Genomic DNA, 15,124 nt, shown 5'->3' with positions numbered 1-15,124 from the left:
GATTGTGTATGTCAAGGGTGTGATTGTGTATTTTTGTGATTTATGTTTGTCTACTTAAACTGTGTATGTCGGTGGTGTATTCTGTATAGGTCAATGGTGTGATTGTGTATGTCAATGGTTTGATTGTGTATGTCAGTGGTGTGATTGTGTATGTCAGTGGTGTGATTGTGTATGTCAATGGTGTGATTGTGTATGTCAATGGTGTGATTGTCTATGTCAATGGTGTGATTGTGTGTGATTGTGTATGTCAATGGTGTGATTGTGTATGTTTATGATATGTTTCACATGTCGGTGGTGTATGTTGTATATGTCAATGGTATGGTCATGTATGTCAGCAGCCTGATTGTGCACGTGTAAAACGTTGTCGTTATTGTAAAAGCAAGATTCATGCTATCCTTAAGAGATAATGTTGGTTTCATTTTCTATAAAAAAAAAATGACATCGTTGATTACGAAGAAAATGCTAAAACAGACTAAGGGTTTTTATCTCTGGTATTTTGATACGTGCCTGAGGCAGGACTGACACTGCCATCCCGATTTAGCATCAGGACCGCGGTCTCGTACCCGCCTGATATTGCCTACAGGTGCCTGTTGGGGCAAGGCTATACGACCTCTGGTCCTGTCACCCAGCTGACATTTCATTTATCCGTTCATTTCAATAAAGACGATGATAATTGTTACATGGCTGACGGCCAAACGGATATAATATTGTATCTTAATTACCAAGTGTTGCTCGTTACATCACAAATCAGATCCCTTTCTTTAGTAATTATTATCCCTTTCTTCATTTTCACGTTTAACAAAGTTATCCTATCATATTGAATGGGGCGAGGTTTTTTTTATCTCGCGTTTCAGGTTCCCATCACTACCTCAATGCCAGCTTTGTTGTCACGATATTTAACTTAACACCTACCTTCGTAAAGATAAAGTATTAGTATGATAATGACCCTCAGTCCAGCCACGTGAATGCATTAAATTAATTCCACTTTCGGTATACCTTAATGTTGGCAAGTCAATGTGATTATGATTAGTTGTCAAATTTAACGTCATTTCAGTAAGACTAAATTCCGACCAGTAAGATTTCCAGTAGGAATGACAAACTACTTCTGTTTGTTTTGGTTTAATTTTCCCCATTATTATTATTTTTTAGTTCTATTATTCCTGAGTGTTATTTTGTCTAAGTCTATTATTCCTTAGTGTTATTTTATCTTAGTCTATTATTCCTGAGTGTTATTTTGTCTAAGTCTATTATTCCTGAGTGTTATTTTGTCTAAGTCTATTATTCCTTAGTGTTATTTTGTCTTAGTCTATTATTCCTGAGTGTTATTTTGTCTAAGTATATTATTCCTTAGTGTTATTATATTCTAGTCTATTATTCCTTAGTGTTATTATATTCTAGTCTATTATTCCTTAGTGTTATTATATTCTAGTCTATTATTCCTTAGTGTTATTTTGTCTAAGTCTATTATTCCTGAGTGTTATTTTGTCTTAGTCTATTATTCCTGAGTGTTATTTTATCTTAGTCTATTATTCCTGAGTGTTATTTTGTCTAAGTATATTATTCCTTAGTGTTATTATATTCTAGTCTATTATTCCTTAGTGTTATTATATTCTAGTCTATTATTCCTTAGTGTTATTATATTCTAGTCTATTATTCCTTAGTGTTATTATATTTTAGTCTATTATTCCTGAGTGTTATTTTGTCTTAGTCTATTATTCCTTAGTGTTATTTTGTCTTAGTCTATTATTCCTGAGTGTTATTTTGTCTTAGTCTATTATTCCTGAGTGTTATTTTGCCTAATTTTGGTAATGATGTTTCCAACAATAGGTATACAATAGTAATATGGTAGTCGATTATAATATAATTTGGTGATATCGAAATTTGGTTATTTGATTTCCGAATTAATGGGACACTACGTCGTTGAAGCTCGTTTAAGTTATAAAAATAAAATGAAGTGAAAATCTTGTAATATCGTGCAGTAGTGAAAGTTATAAACTTAACACTTATACGACAGTTAGAGTCTACAGGTAACCCAAAGTTCTCAAACTACAAACATTTAGAATTTATCCACAGTTTAAATACGAGTCAAGTTGTTTTAGTTAACGAATGGCTGGTGGTGGCGGTACACCATCTCGTAGGAAGAAATTATTCATATAAACAAAACAAAAAAAAAACACCCAAAATGAACAAGTAGTGAACAACAGACGAGTCGAATCAACAACAGCAAATCTGATGAAAGGTAGAAGACAGTTAAGGAACCGCCTCGCTTCAGACGAATAACAAAAAGGCTCTGCTCCAACTGGACAGCCGTTTATAATCAACGTTATGCTTGAAGTTACACGTGGTACTATTCTGACATAAAGCATCAGTGTACTCCTGTAACCACTTTACCTGATGATATTATAAAATTCTTTATAATCCTTTAAATTTATTTCATGACACACGCGGTTTTAGGATGGGGAATCTCTACATCGTATGCTGTGCTAGGTCGGGATGCCACGTGATGCCTAATAATTCAAATACCGACGCATAAACAGAGTTTAATATAAAATGCGTGAGTTTTCTGTCCTATTCCATGCTAATTTCTGCATTGTCAGGCACATGTTTCACTTCTCCTTTTTTAGGCATAAACCTGGAAAAAACCAATAGTGTAGTATCTTCCTGGTGTGAACGAAGGAAAACCCCGTAAACGATAAGGTATAGACAAGATGCCATGCCATGATACAGCCTTGTACTCACCGGACAATAAATTAGGTAATAATGTATAAATGTAATCTATTGAATTGGATCTGAAAAGGTAATTGTTTAAAGTACTAGAATTATTTCTTTGTCGAGCATGCAGTATATTAGCTTTTCGATTACCAATAAACTAATAAGTCGGAATTAGTGCGGGCAGAGACGTATAAATCACATATATACGTCTCTGGTGCGGGGATAAGATTTTTTTTTAATCCGAATAAGAAACTTTATATCTAATTCCAAGGTCAAGGTGGTTGCGGAAAATTAGTCGGAAATTGGCAAAGAATAGTTTTGTGCATTACGAAGGTATACTTTAAGTTTTCTGACGCTAAAGAAGGCAATAAAGAGGATAGATATTTAGGTGTGGGTTTATTACTTATTTTTAGAATAGATGTAGCTTTCTTCTAGAGCCTCGTTCTGATAGCGCTTCTAAACCACTTCCGATATCCATAGACCTTGGAAAACTGAAATTGAATAGATTTTATCTTGTGTATAATATTTATAAGCTTCAACGAGACAATTAGATATAGTCTTGTTGATGCTATACATGGCGGTTGTATGATATGTTTTGGAATTGTTACTCTCACCAAGCTTGTTGTGATTGCGTTTAATACGATCGACCTATGCGGTCACTAGTTATGATAGCCGTGTTGTTGTTATGGCGTGCTGGTAGGTAATCTCCTGTGACATTGGAAATGTCTCCGTTTTGCGATATAACTTCCAATAAAAATCACATTTTCCACTCTACACAATGATGAAGACCATTAATGGTATGGTTGCTTCCTTCCAAGCAATCAGCGTCCAACCATGTGTATGTTACGTATTTAGTCTACCGGAACCTCTCGGTCATCACCTTATTGACTTGTTCAAACCATCCGATGATTGCAATAGCAACCGGAAGTCTTTCATCTTCTTCAGTAAACCAGATGTCATATCGGGTATCTTAAATAATATCATATGGAACCTAGGTTGGTTCCAAACTTAATGCTTTGTACGGGCATGGACTTCCGAGGTAAACAGGTGTTGTGGACTCAACACCGACTCAAGCGTGATTTTCTGTTCATATATGATACGGAATCTTGAGAACGGACTTATTTTGAGAAAAAATAACAAATCTTAAACAGGAAGTTGACAAGCAATCAAATCAACATCACTGGTACCTTGTTCATGTTCATTATAAAATTTCATGGAAAATGAGCACATGTCAAAACCTGCATTATCTGAAACTTTGCATATCTGTGGCACACTGAGTCAGCGATGGTATTAGTAAAGTGGCAATATGCGGCACTGCTTTTTTACAAGTTAATAGTCAAACTATGCATAAACAGTTATAAATATAAATATTTAAGTGGTCGTTTGTCACAAAACAGTATCCAATTTTCACATACTAATGGCAGATTTGTGTGCTGCTGGTGATAACAAACCAGGGAGAATGTGTCCACATAAGTCACACCTGCCCAGAAACATGACACGATATCGAAATTACCCTACATATCCCGATACTTCCGTGTGTACTGATATTTATTGTCATCAATATCACATTAATTTGATTAATTTATATAAACTCTTTCAATATTTAAAATATCAAAGTTTAAACATAAATTATGGATGAAATGAAACTTTATTGCAAAACATATAACATGTCTTTGTATAATTATAACCATTCCGGTTCATGACAGATTCGTTATCGCACCGGAAGTCGTTATGTTCCTTTTCCTCACGGAACGACAGGAGCGATCAATATCCGAGACATTGATGACGTGTCATTGCCTTATTTATCAGGCGTAATGGCCCGCATGTTTCCATGTATATCCCCTGCTATTAGCACGATCTACCCGGTACATTGAAACATCAGAATCAAATCGACGTTTATAACATGCGAGTGACACGGACCGGCGACATAGCGGCCTTTGATCAATTTAAAATTAAATACATCCAATTATATTGTCGGGTTTATTGTTACACCATTTTTACCATTTTTTTTATACAATTATATTTATCGAGTGGCTATGTACACTAAAGCGGAGGAAACTGGTTAGAAATCGTGTTGTATGGTAGCGTATTTGACTATCAGGCTTAGAGAGGTATACAGTGTTTATGAGTGACTTCTACAATTAACGGTATCATGATTAACACTTCTGTTATTTCCATCAATGAAAACTATCACTGTTAAAGACTGAGCAAATGAAAATAGATAAAGGTACCGCGCGGCAAACGATTTTTTCCTATTTTTCAAAAAATGATAATTATCTTTAGTGAATATACATCAACTGTTTCACGTAATGAACTGTGACAGAGGACTTCCGCCAAACTATGCACTTAAAAGGTGACCATTAATAATGGAAAGTTATATAACTTTTTGTATCATATATGACGACGCATGCGCAAAACACATCAGTAAGCAAGATGGACTTCCCACGTGAATCGGTCGTGGTTACAAAATGTTACAATGTCAGCCACAAAACTTTGGATGGCTAAATGGACGGGAAAAACGCAAGAAGTTCGTTGAGGAAGTCTGTCATGGCAGATTGAAACTTAAAATTATCAGATGAGAAAGCAATCAGGACGGTGCGTGTATTCTGCTGAACTGACGGAAAGACCGACCAAAGTGAAACTAGGTCAAAGCTTTACATATTGTTAACAATATTTGTACCGCTGGAGGGAGACTTTTACAAAAACGAAAAATATCAATATCACCATATTTTCATTTTTGATTAAATATAATTTATCCAACAACGTGCACACGTCCATAACTAATAAGGAGGACGAGAAACAGGTCTTTGCGTGCTGTGTCACGGACATATGGACATTGTTACCTGTTCACTATTCCTAGATATGAACATTGTTACCTGTACACTATTCCTATATATGGACATTGTTACCTGTACACTATTCCTATATATGAACATTGTTACCTGTACACTATTCCTATATATGGACATTGTTACCTGTACACAATTCCTATATATGGACATTGCTACGCCTATCCCTCTCCTATGTGCACACAACACTTAATTAGTGTCAACATCCTGTAGTAGTGACTTACCTGTACATTAAAAAAGTAGCACATTTACACAAAACATGAACACATTTAGCTTGGTTGCGATTTGCAATTTTATAGTAAATTGATGGATTATTTGATGGTAAACAAGATTTGAATGAATTAATTATGGGTTGGGATCGAACCGAAAGTTATTCCAACAGTAAAGAGTATAAGGTAGAAAAGAAGAATTAGTTAGAGACAGTCTGAAAGGAGGAATCCTAATCCTAGTTGATCTATTATGCATCTTATACATTAGTTGAAGTTTCCTAACTTTTCTGCGATTAGATGGGGTTTCAAGACCCGTTTCAAAGTATAAAGTATTAATAGGGGAATATGAAGGCAGTCCTAATATAATGCGAGCCGCCTCACGTTGGGCCTTTTTGATTTTTCTGATTCAAACATACTGCAACCGTCCCACAACTCACAAGCATATCTTAAAACAGGTAAAATGCATCTGTTTTTTTCAGGATTAGAACTAACCAACCAAGTTTTTGACCAAGTATTTATTGTCTCTCGGTCTCTCGACGTTTCTTGAATTTCGAGACAAGATGAAGATGACTTAAGTAATGACGTATCGTCTTCAAAGAGCTATGTCATTGATAAAAAATAACAAATAAAAATTGTTTGAGAATAGAACCTTGTGGAATCCCTGCCTCAATGAGCCCTTCAGAAGAATATGAACTGTTTAAGAATACCTTTTGATATTTGTGAGATAAATAATTTTCTAGTCATATAAGCAATTCTCCTGAAATATCAATGAGATGATACACTGTAAAATGACCAAGCACAAAAGCAGGCTGATTTTGTAAAACAAGAATTTTCCGTAAAATAGATGTACAAATGTTTAAAAATCACTCTTTTAAAAACTTTACCAACAGTTGACAGCAAGGAAATAGGTCTATAATTCGAAGGAGAACGTCTGTCACCTTTTTTAAACAACGGCATGATATTAGCTAATTTACAATTGTTTGGATAAATCCCTGCTGATAAAGACATATTAAACAAAATTTCGAAGTACAAACAGTATATGCAGTATTTTTCAGCATGTGGTGGCTCATTCCATCCACATCAGAGGCCTTTCCGAGCTTCAATATCTGTAGAACATCGCGTATTTCTATCGAATTTAATCTAATTAAACTAATTTGTTGGTCAGTTATAGGCTCCATGATTGGAACATTAGTGTCACTGTCATCTACTCTAGTAATTCAGCCTTATCTTCATCTCTAGTAACGATGTCATTGGTAACAGGATCTATAAGGGAAGATATAGATTGTGAAGTATCAGACGTTTTAATTAACCTTTTGATTAATTTTCAATAAGACTTTGTATCCGAAGACGACTATCCGTCGATGATATCAAAGTCATTTTCACAAAAAGTAGCACGTGCATGCTTTTTCATGTTATTAATTTTGTTTCGCTGTGATTTAAATTTACCAATATCTACCAAACGTTTGGTTGACCTCGCTATTTTATGAAGCCTATCCCTAATTCTTAAGGGAATTCTAAGTTCAGAGGTCATCCATGACTTGTCATTAGGGTGTATCATTAGCAATGGTCAGAGATATGTCCGTAAAACGATCACATGCAGAATTAACCGAGTCACAATTACTAAAAAGGTCTATCCATTTATAATTAGATATAAGTTCATTGAATTTCGCAAAATTTGCCCTCTTGTACTGCCAAATTTTATGTTTACAGTTCAGTTTAAAATGACAAGGAATATTAATTGAAGCCGTACAACCATCATGGTCACTAACAGATCTACCAATTACAGAAATTACAGAAGCGTCAATACAGGAAGTAGAATCAGATAATAGTATAGGATCTAGTAAGCTAGATCTAGTACGCCCAGTACAAGTATGATCTTTTATAACATTAGTTATTGACAAGGAGAGGAAGTCAACATTTAAATCCCCAGTTACTATAACATTAGGAGATATATCAAGAGCATTATTTACAGACAACCTGAAATTTTCCCAAAACGGTAAGTTAGAGTTTTCTGGTCTATAAGCCTTTCCAATAATGTAAATAGGGCGAGGAAGGCTAATTTTAGTCCATATTACCTCATCACCAGACATTCTAATTCAGGCAAACGATCAACTTTCAAAAGACTATTTATATAAACCAAAACACCATCCCGGCAAAATTTCTATCAAGTCGAAAAGGAGAACGGAAACCTTCAATACATACACGGTAGTAACCTGATCATCTCAATGAGTTTTTGTTAAACACACAACGTCATATTCATTTATCATGGCTTCAATGTCGTCTAATTTGTGTCTAACACTCCGGACATTTAAATTAAATACGGAAAGTCTCGGACCAGAATTGGACTCGACATCCGTATGCTGTAGGATTAACATTAACAAAATTAATGAAAATTCAAAATTTCGCAAACAATAAAACATAATATTAAACTGATAAATTAACGAAAATAGAGAGCTATGAAATCGATGAAGCAAATTTTAAAAAAGATTTTACACCAAAACAAAAAGTGATAAATGACGTCATCAAACGTCTTCCGTAGACCTTACAATAAAAGGTACCGATCGCTATTCTATGACACATAAAAAACTTCCCATTTCCAAATGTGAAACCCAAGCATGAAGTGGAATAGCGGATCGGTATCTTGAATTTCATGAATAAATTATAGTGTTCAAACCAGCATTTGAAACAGACGAGACTTATAGAATTACATTTAAACGAACAAGCATGACATGTCATGTAAACAAAAAGCAATGAATTAGCAAAAAAGAGCAAAGTCACGTGAAGTAATAATAAGACCAGCATGAAGGAAGTCGGTACGGTGAAACAATGTTACGGTTTGAATCGTGTGGGGACTATAAATATATTTGACATAAACTATGAAAATTAATCAATTATTCAAGGAAAATGCATTAACATGTATGAGGGCATCAATAACTCATTTTATACTTAAAAATTAAGTCACAGATAAGATTTGCTCACAATTAACGTAAAATGACGATATAACTTGACATAATGGTCAATCCCTGGACAGAACGCAATACAAAAAAACAAAAAAAAAAAAAAAAAGGGGGGGGGGGGGGGGGGGGGTTGTACCTTATCCTGGTGGCACGTGTCGACAAATACCACCTCGTGTATATAAATAATACGTTTTAGTTGTGAATACAAGAGTAAAAAAATAAGAGTGCCGAAATGAGCAAGCACGGAAAAGTTTACTAAGGACGTCCGAATGGACGGACGCCTAGACGGACGAACGGACAATATTAGATAATACGGCCTGTCATTCGATGGGCGTATAAAACATTTAAAAATAGAAATAGTGGGAGACTTGCACTGTGCTAGTATCCCCTTACCCAGACGGCACAGGTAGCAATACTATACAGACACTCATATTCCTTCAACAAGCACAGAGACAAACTGCCATTATATTGAAAACAAAATGAACAGTATGGTATTGTTGTTACATATTTTGTCATTTGATGAATAAACAATGAGAGGAGAAATTAGAAATATATTTTTCTGTTTGTTTACTGCCATTTCAAGTAATATATTAAATTGTGCGGTTTTTACCACAGTGTATCGTGTAATCGTAGCCCTACTTCGTTCAACCGTAATCAACTTCAGGAAACGGAAGTCGTCAACCTTATTTAGACACTTTGAGTCGAAATTCGGATGAGTAGAAATATTTTCAACGGACGCTTGAATTTCGAGGCAATGAGTTTCAAATGTATACTTGTCTAGTAATAAATTGTGGATCATGTGTCCTCATTAAATAGTCCCACATTCGGCGCACGTCACTTAAATTGTTTTCAGAACGTGCAAAGTGCACATGTAGCTTGTCTCAACCCTAGGGTGACATTGTTACCCAATACAACACATATAAATGGACATTGTTACCCCTGTTACCACTATACTATACCTATATATATATATACATTGTTACCCCTATACTATACCTACATATAGACATTGTTACCCCTATACTATACCTATATATATACATTGTTACCCCTGTTACCCCTACACTACACCTATATATGGACATTGTTACTCCTATACTATACCTATATATGGACATTGTTACCCCTATACTATACCTATATATAGACATTGTTACCCCTGTTACCCCTATACTACACCTATATATAGACATTGTTACCCCTATACTATACCTATATTTGGACATTGCTACCCTATACCACACCTATATATGGACATTGTTACTCCTATACCACACCTTTATATAGAGATTGTTACTCCTATACTAGACCTATATATGGACATTGTTCCCCTATACTATACCTATATATGGACATTGTTACTCCTATACTAGACCTATACATGGACATTGTTACTCCTACACTAGACCTATATATGGACATTGTTACTCCTACATCACACCTATATATGGACATTGTTACTCCTACACCACACCTATATATGGACATTGTTACTCCTATACCACACCTATATATGGACATTGTTTCCCATGTAACCACTATACTATACCTATATATAGACATTGTTACCCCTGTTACCCCTATACTATACCTATATATGGACATTGTTACCCCTGTTACCCCTATACTATACCTATATATGGACATTGTTACTCCTACACCACACCTATATATGGACATTGTTACTCCTACACCACACCTATATATGGACATTGTTACTCCTATACCACACCTATATATGGACATTGTTTCCCATGTAACCACTATACTATACCTATATATGGACATTGTTACCCCTGTTACCCCTATACTACACCTATATATGGACATTGTTACTCCTATACCACACCTATATATGGACATTGTTACCCCTATACCACACCTATATATGGACATTACAACCCCTGTTACCCTATATTATACCTTTATATGGACATTGTTACTCCTATACTATACCCATATATGGACATTGTTACTCCTATACCACACCTATATATGGACATTGTTACTCCTATACCACACCTATATATGGACATTGTTACTCCTATACTATACCCATATATGGACATTGTTACTCCTATACCACACCGATATATGGACATTGTTACTCCTATACTCTACCTATATATGGACATTGCAACCCCTGTTACCCTATACCACACCCATATATGGACATTGTTACTCCTATACCACACCTATATATGGACATTGTTACCCCTATACTATACCTATAAATGGACATTATTAACCCTGTTACTCCTATACTATACCTATATATGGACATTGTTACTTCTATACCACACCTATATATGGACATTGTTACCCCTATTCTGTACCTATATATGGACATTGTTACTCCTATACCACACCTATATTTGGACATTGTTACTCTTATACCACACCTATATATAGACATTGTTACCCCTGTTACCACTATACTATACCTATATATGGACATTGTTCCCCATATACTATACCTATATATGGACATTGTTACTCCTATGCCACACCTATATTTGGACATTGTTTCCCCTGTTGCCACTATACTATACCTATATATAGACATTGTTTCCCCTGTTACCACTATACTATACCTATATATAGACATTGTTTCCCCTGTTACCACTATACTATACCTATATATAGACATTGTTACCCCTGTTACCACTATACTATACCTATATATGGACATTGTTCCCCATATACATTGTACCTATATATATTTGGACATTGTTTCCCCTGTTACCACTATGCCATATACCTATATTTACCTATATATAGACATTGTTACCCCTGTTACCCTGTTACTATGCTATACCTATATATAGACATTGTTTCCCCTGTTGCCACTATACTATACCTATATATAGACATTGTTACCCCTGTTACCACTATACTATACCTATATATAGACATTGTTACCTGTGTTACCCCTATACTGTACCTATATATGGACATTGTTACTCCTATACCACAATATACTACACCAATATATGGACATTGTTACCCCTATTCCACACCTATATATGGACATTGCAACCCCTGTTACCCTATATTATACCTATATATGAACATTGTTACTCCTATACTATACCCATATATGGACGTTGTTACTCCTATATCACACCTATATATGGACATTACAACCCCTGTTACCCTATACTATACCTATATATGGACATTGTTATCCATATCCGACACATAATGGCCATACTTAAATGTTTTATCTGCTCAGTGTTTATCGAGAGGAGGTTTTATCTAAGCACCACACGTAGTCATGGATCTTGTGTTTTATACTCAGATTTTATCTGATATAAGAAGGGAAATGGTATATGGTATATACCGCGTGTACACACGCGAGCCGTTTCTATTTAGAGCGCAGTGACAGCTCAGAATGGTAGCTACACGCGATAACTTCACGTGCTGCTGTTGTACATGATCGGCTCCGATAAAACACAAAACGTGCAGACAGGATAGAACATTATTCACTGCCCGTAAACATGCTCAATTATTCCAACCTCGGATTTTACCACTTCCGATTGAAAGGAAGTCGAGATAAAAAAAAATAAACTTTTTTTTGCCAGTAAAGTGGGACCAAGCTGTCCATTATGAAACCATCTTTCAAGCCTATTGGTCTTAATGAACATGAGAACAATGGGTTATACACAAGGGCATGTAACAACGTCTGTGGGGGAGGATGTCTTACCCACAGGGGCATGTAACAACGTCTGTGGGGGAGGATGTCTTACCCACAGGGACATGTAACAACGTCTGTTGTGGAGGATGTCTTACCCACAGGGACATGTAACAACGTCTGTGGGGGAGGATGTCTTACTCACAGGGGCATGTAACAACGACTGTGGGGGAGGATGTCTTACCCACAGGGACATGTAACAACGTCTGTGGGGAGGATGTCTTACCCACAGGGACATGTAACAACGTCTGTTGGGGAGGATGTCTTAACTACAGGGGCATGTAACAACGTCTGTGGGAGAGGATGTTAAAGATCACAGGGGCATGATGTAACGTCTGTATGGAGAGGATGTCCCTGCCCACATCATGTACCACCAAAGCGATCATGCTGGGAACACAGAGGCATAGCGCTCTCCAGGGGTTCTAACATACCCTCCTCCTAGTCATGGAAGTCAACACAAAACCTAGGGACATCTGTGAACATAACATTTCTCCAAGACGTAATTGCCAATTCAAATGATGATGTGGCCCATTGATGTCTGGATTGTCGATGACCTCTGGATAAAATTGGTCGGACTGCTGGTCTTCTAGCTCGTAAATTAGAGGCATGGAGTCTGTTTCTGATTGTCTGGGATGAAATCCTTAGATTTGTAGCACGCTGAAACTGACGTCGTGCCGTAATGCAAATGAATCTGTCCTGTCGGGCTGTCGTACAGCGTGGTCGTCCAGATCTGGGGCGTTGACGGACGTTATTTGTCTGTTGATAGCGATTCCATAGCCTACTAATCACGCTCTGAGAAACATGAAGCTGTGCCGCCACATTTCGTTGAGTTTGACCAGCTAGTAAAGGGAACCATAGCTCGCGCGGCTTCCATATCATTTAAATGTCTTCGCATGATTAGTTTTTCAAGTTTTCGTTACAAATTGATTAAATGTTTCCAAATTCAACTTTTTTTAGCTTAGAAGTAACAGAATCAAAACCTGCAAGATTCCTCTGTAGTAATAGACCAGTCAGTTTTTCACACCACCATAGTTAACTAACTTTTCGGCAAGACCTTCAAATGCATTGCTTTCACCTTTGGACATGACTTTAGGTACATAATTTTAGAAATTGAGTGCAATTACCGGCAATACATGATTTGAATTTTTAAAGATATTATGGTCACAATTTATGATCCTTAACTTATTTTGTCCAGTATATATACTCTGACAATGGCCTATTTTGTTCCTAAACGAATGTCTGTATACAAAACATCTAATACTTTTCAATAGATAGCCGTATTAAAATTGCTACAAAGGCAGACAGTTTACCAATGTTTTCTTTTATCAAATCGTACTTTTTGTCATCATCATGTAGTTAGTTGACCACTATCGACAATAGTGAAATAATTTTTAAACTCGATATATGAAATAAAAACTGTTTCAATAAAACGATATATTTGGTATGGTAATAATCTGTACCATTGAAATATAAGAAATTACAATTTATTTACATTAAAACTTTGTATATACTTAGTATTAACAGGGACGATACATTAATAAGCCCACGTCCGTGTCTACCAATAATGCTGATTCCTTAGAGGTGATCGGTGTTGGCGTCGTTTTGCCATTATTTTTTTTTCAAACAAATAGATGTTGATTTGTTAACGACATGTAGGAGGACGTGGTATCATGCGTGACCTCTGTAAAATCTCCTGAAAACTAGGAGTATTTCATTGCTTGTCGTAAAGATATAAATAAATATACGGTTTATATCTCCCTTGTGTTTTCACATCGAGTATTTTTATAACTGTGTTGTAGGATGTTCTTACATCGTTACTAAAGACCATAATAGTACACATGTATGTTTACAAAACAGAAAAGTCACTGATATTATATGGAAACCCTAAACTAACTTCCCTATATTGTGTTTTGATCAACGAAATTCAATGAACTCTTAGGTTTCCGTTCACATTTATTTATATCTGCATTTGTATCGTAACAACGACTGAGATTGCTACACTTAAAATAAATAAATTAATAGACAGATAAATAAATAAATAAATAAATAAATAAATAGAAAATGAATAAGTAAATTAATAAATAAATTAATTGATAATTGAATCAGATCATTAAAATGTTGTTCAGTTACTCAAATGATATATTTCTGTACTAGCTCATACCAAAATGTCAAACTTAAACCAAGAAATAAAGTGCACTCAACCGTAGAAAACAATGGAATATTTGTGGTAAACGAATCATTTACTTTAGAAAAAGATTAAAGAAGTATATATAATTAGCCTAGCATTAATCACATACGTGTATCAAGCATAGCTGCAGACCCTTGTTTTAATTATGAATAATCGTAGTCTAATGGCAGAATTCATTTCATTTCAATGCATGGACAATATTTACATACTGTGTCTATTACGTTGAAAGTAGCTGGAGTGCAAAAATACAGAGACATTTATCGGAGTTTGCCCGGAAAGTCTCCCATGAATGACAGTACAAAGTATACAGGCTGCTTTTACAATTATAAAACATATCAAGCTAGCTCCGTTTTCGTGTCTGTTTCCAGGAAATGAAAAGGACAGGGTCACACTCTCTTTCTAAAAAGTAATGGAGCACTTGATCGGAGGATGTCACATACAAGTGTGCTTTAATCAAAATCTCAATTCTTCGATTTTCATGGAGAGAGAATTTACTTAGTAAAAATTGTAAGATG

The sequence above is a fragment of the Ylistrum balloti genome, unplaced genomic scaffold (genome assembly GCF_031769215.1).
Source record: "Ylistrum balloti isolate Yb309-2 unplaced genomic scaffold, AGI_CSIRO_Ybal_v1 Utg370568, whole genome shotgun sequence".
In the NCBI taxonomy this organism is placed as follows: domain Eukaryota; kingdom Metazoa; phylum Mollusca; class Bivalvia; order Pectinida; family Pectinidae; genus Ylistrum; species Ylistrum balloti.
This window is presented reverse-complemented; position numbering follows the sequence as displayed.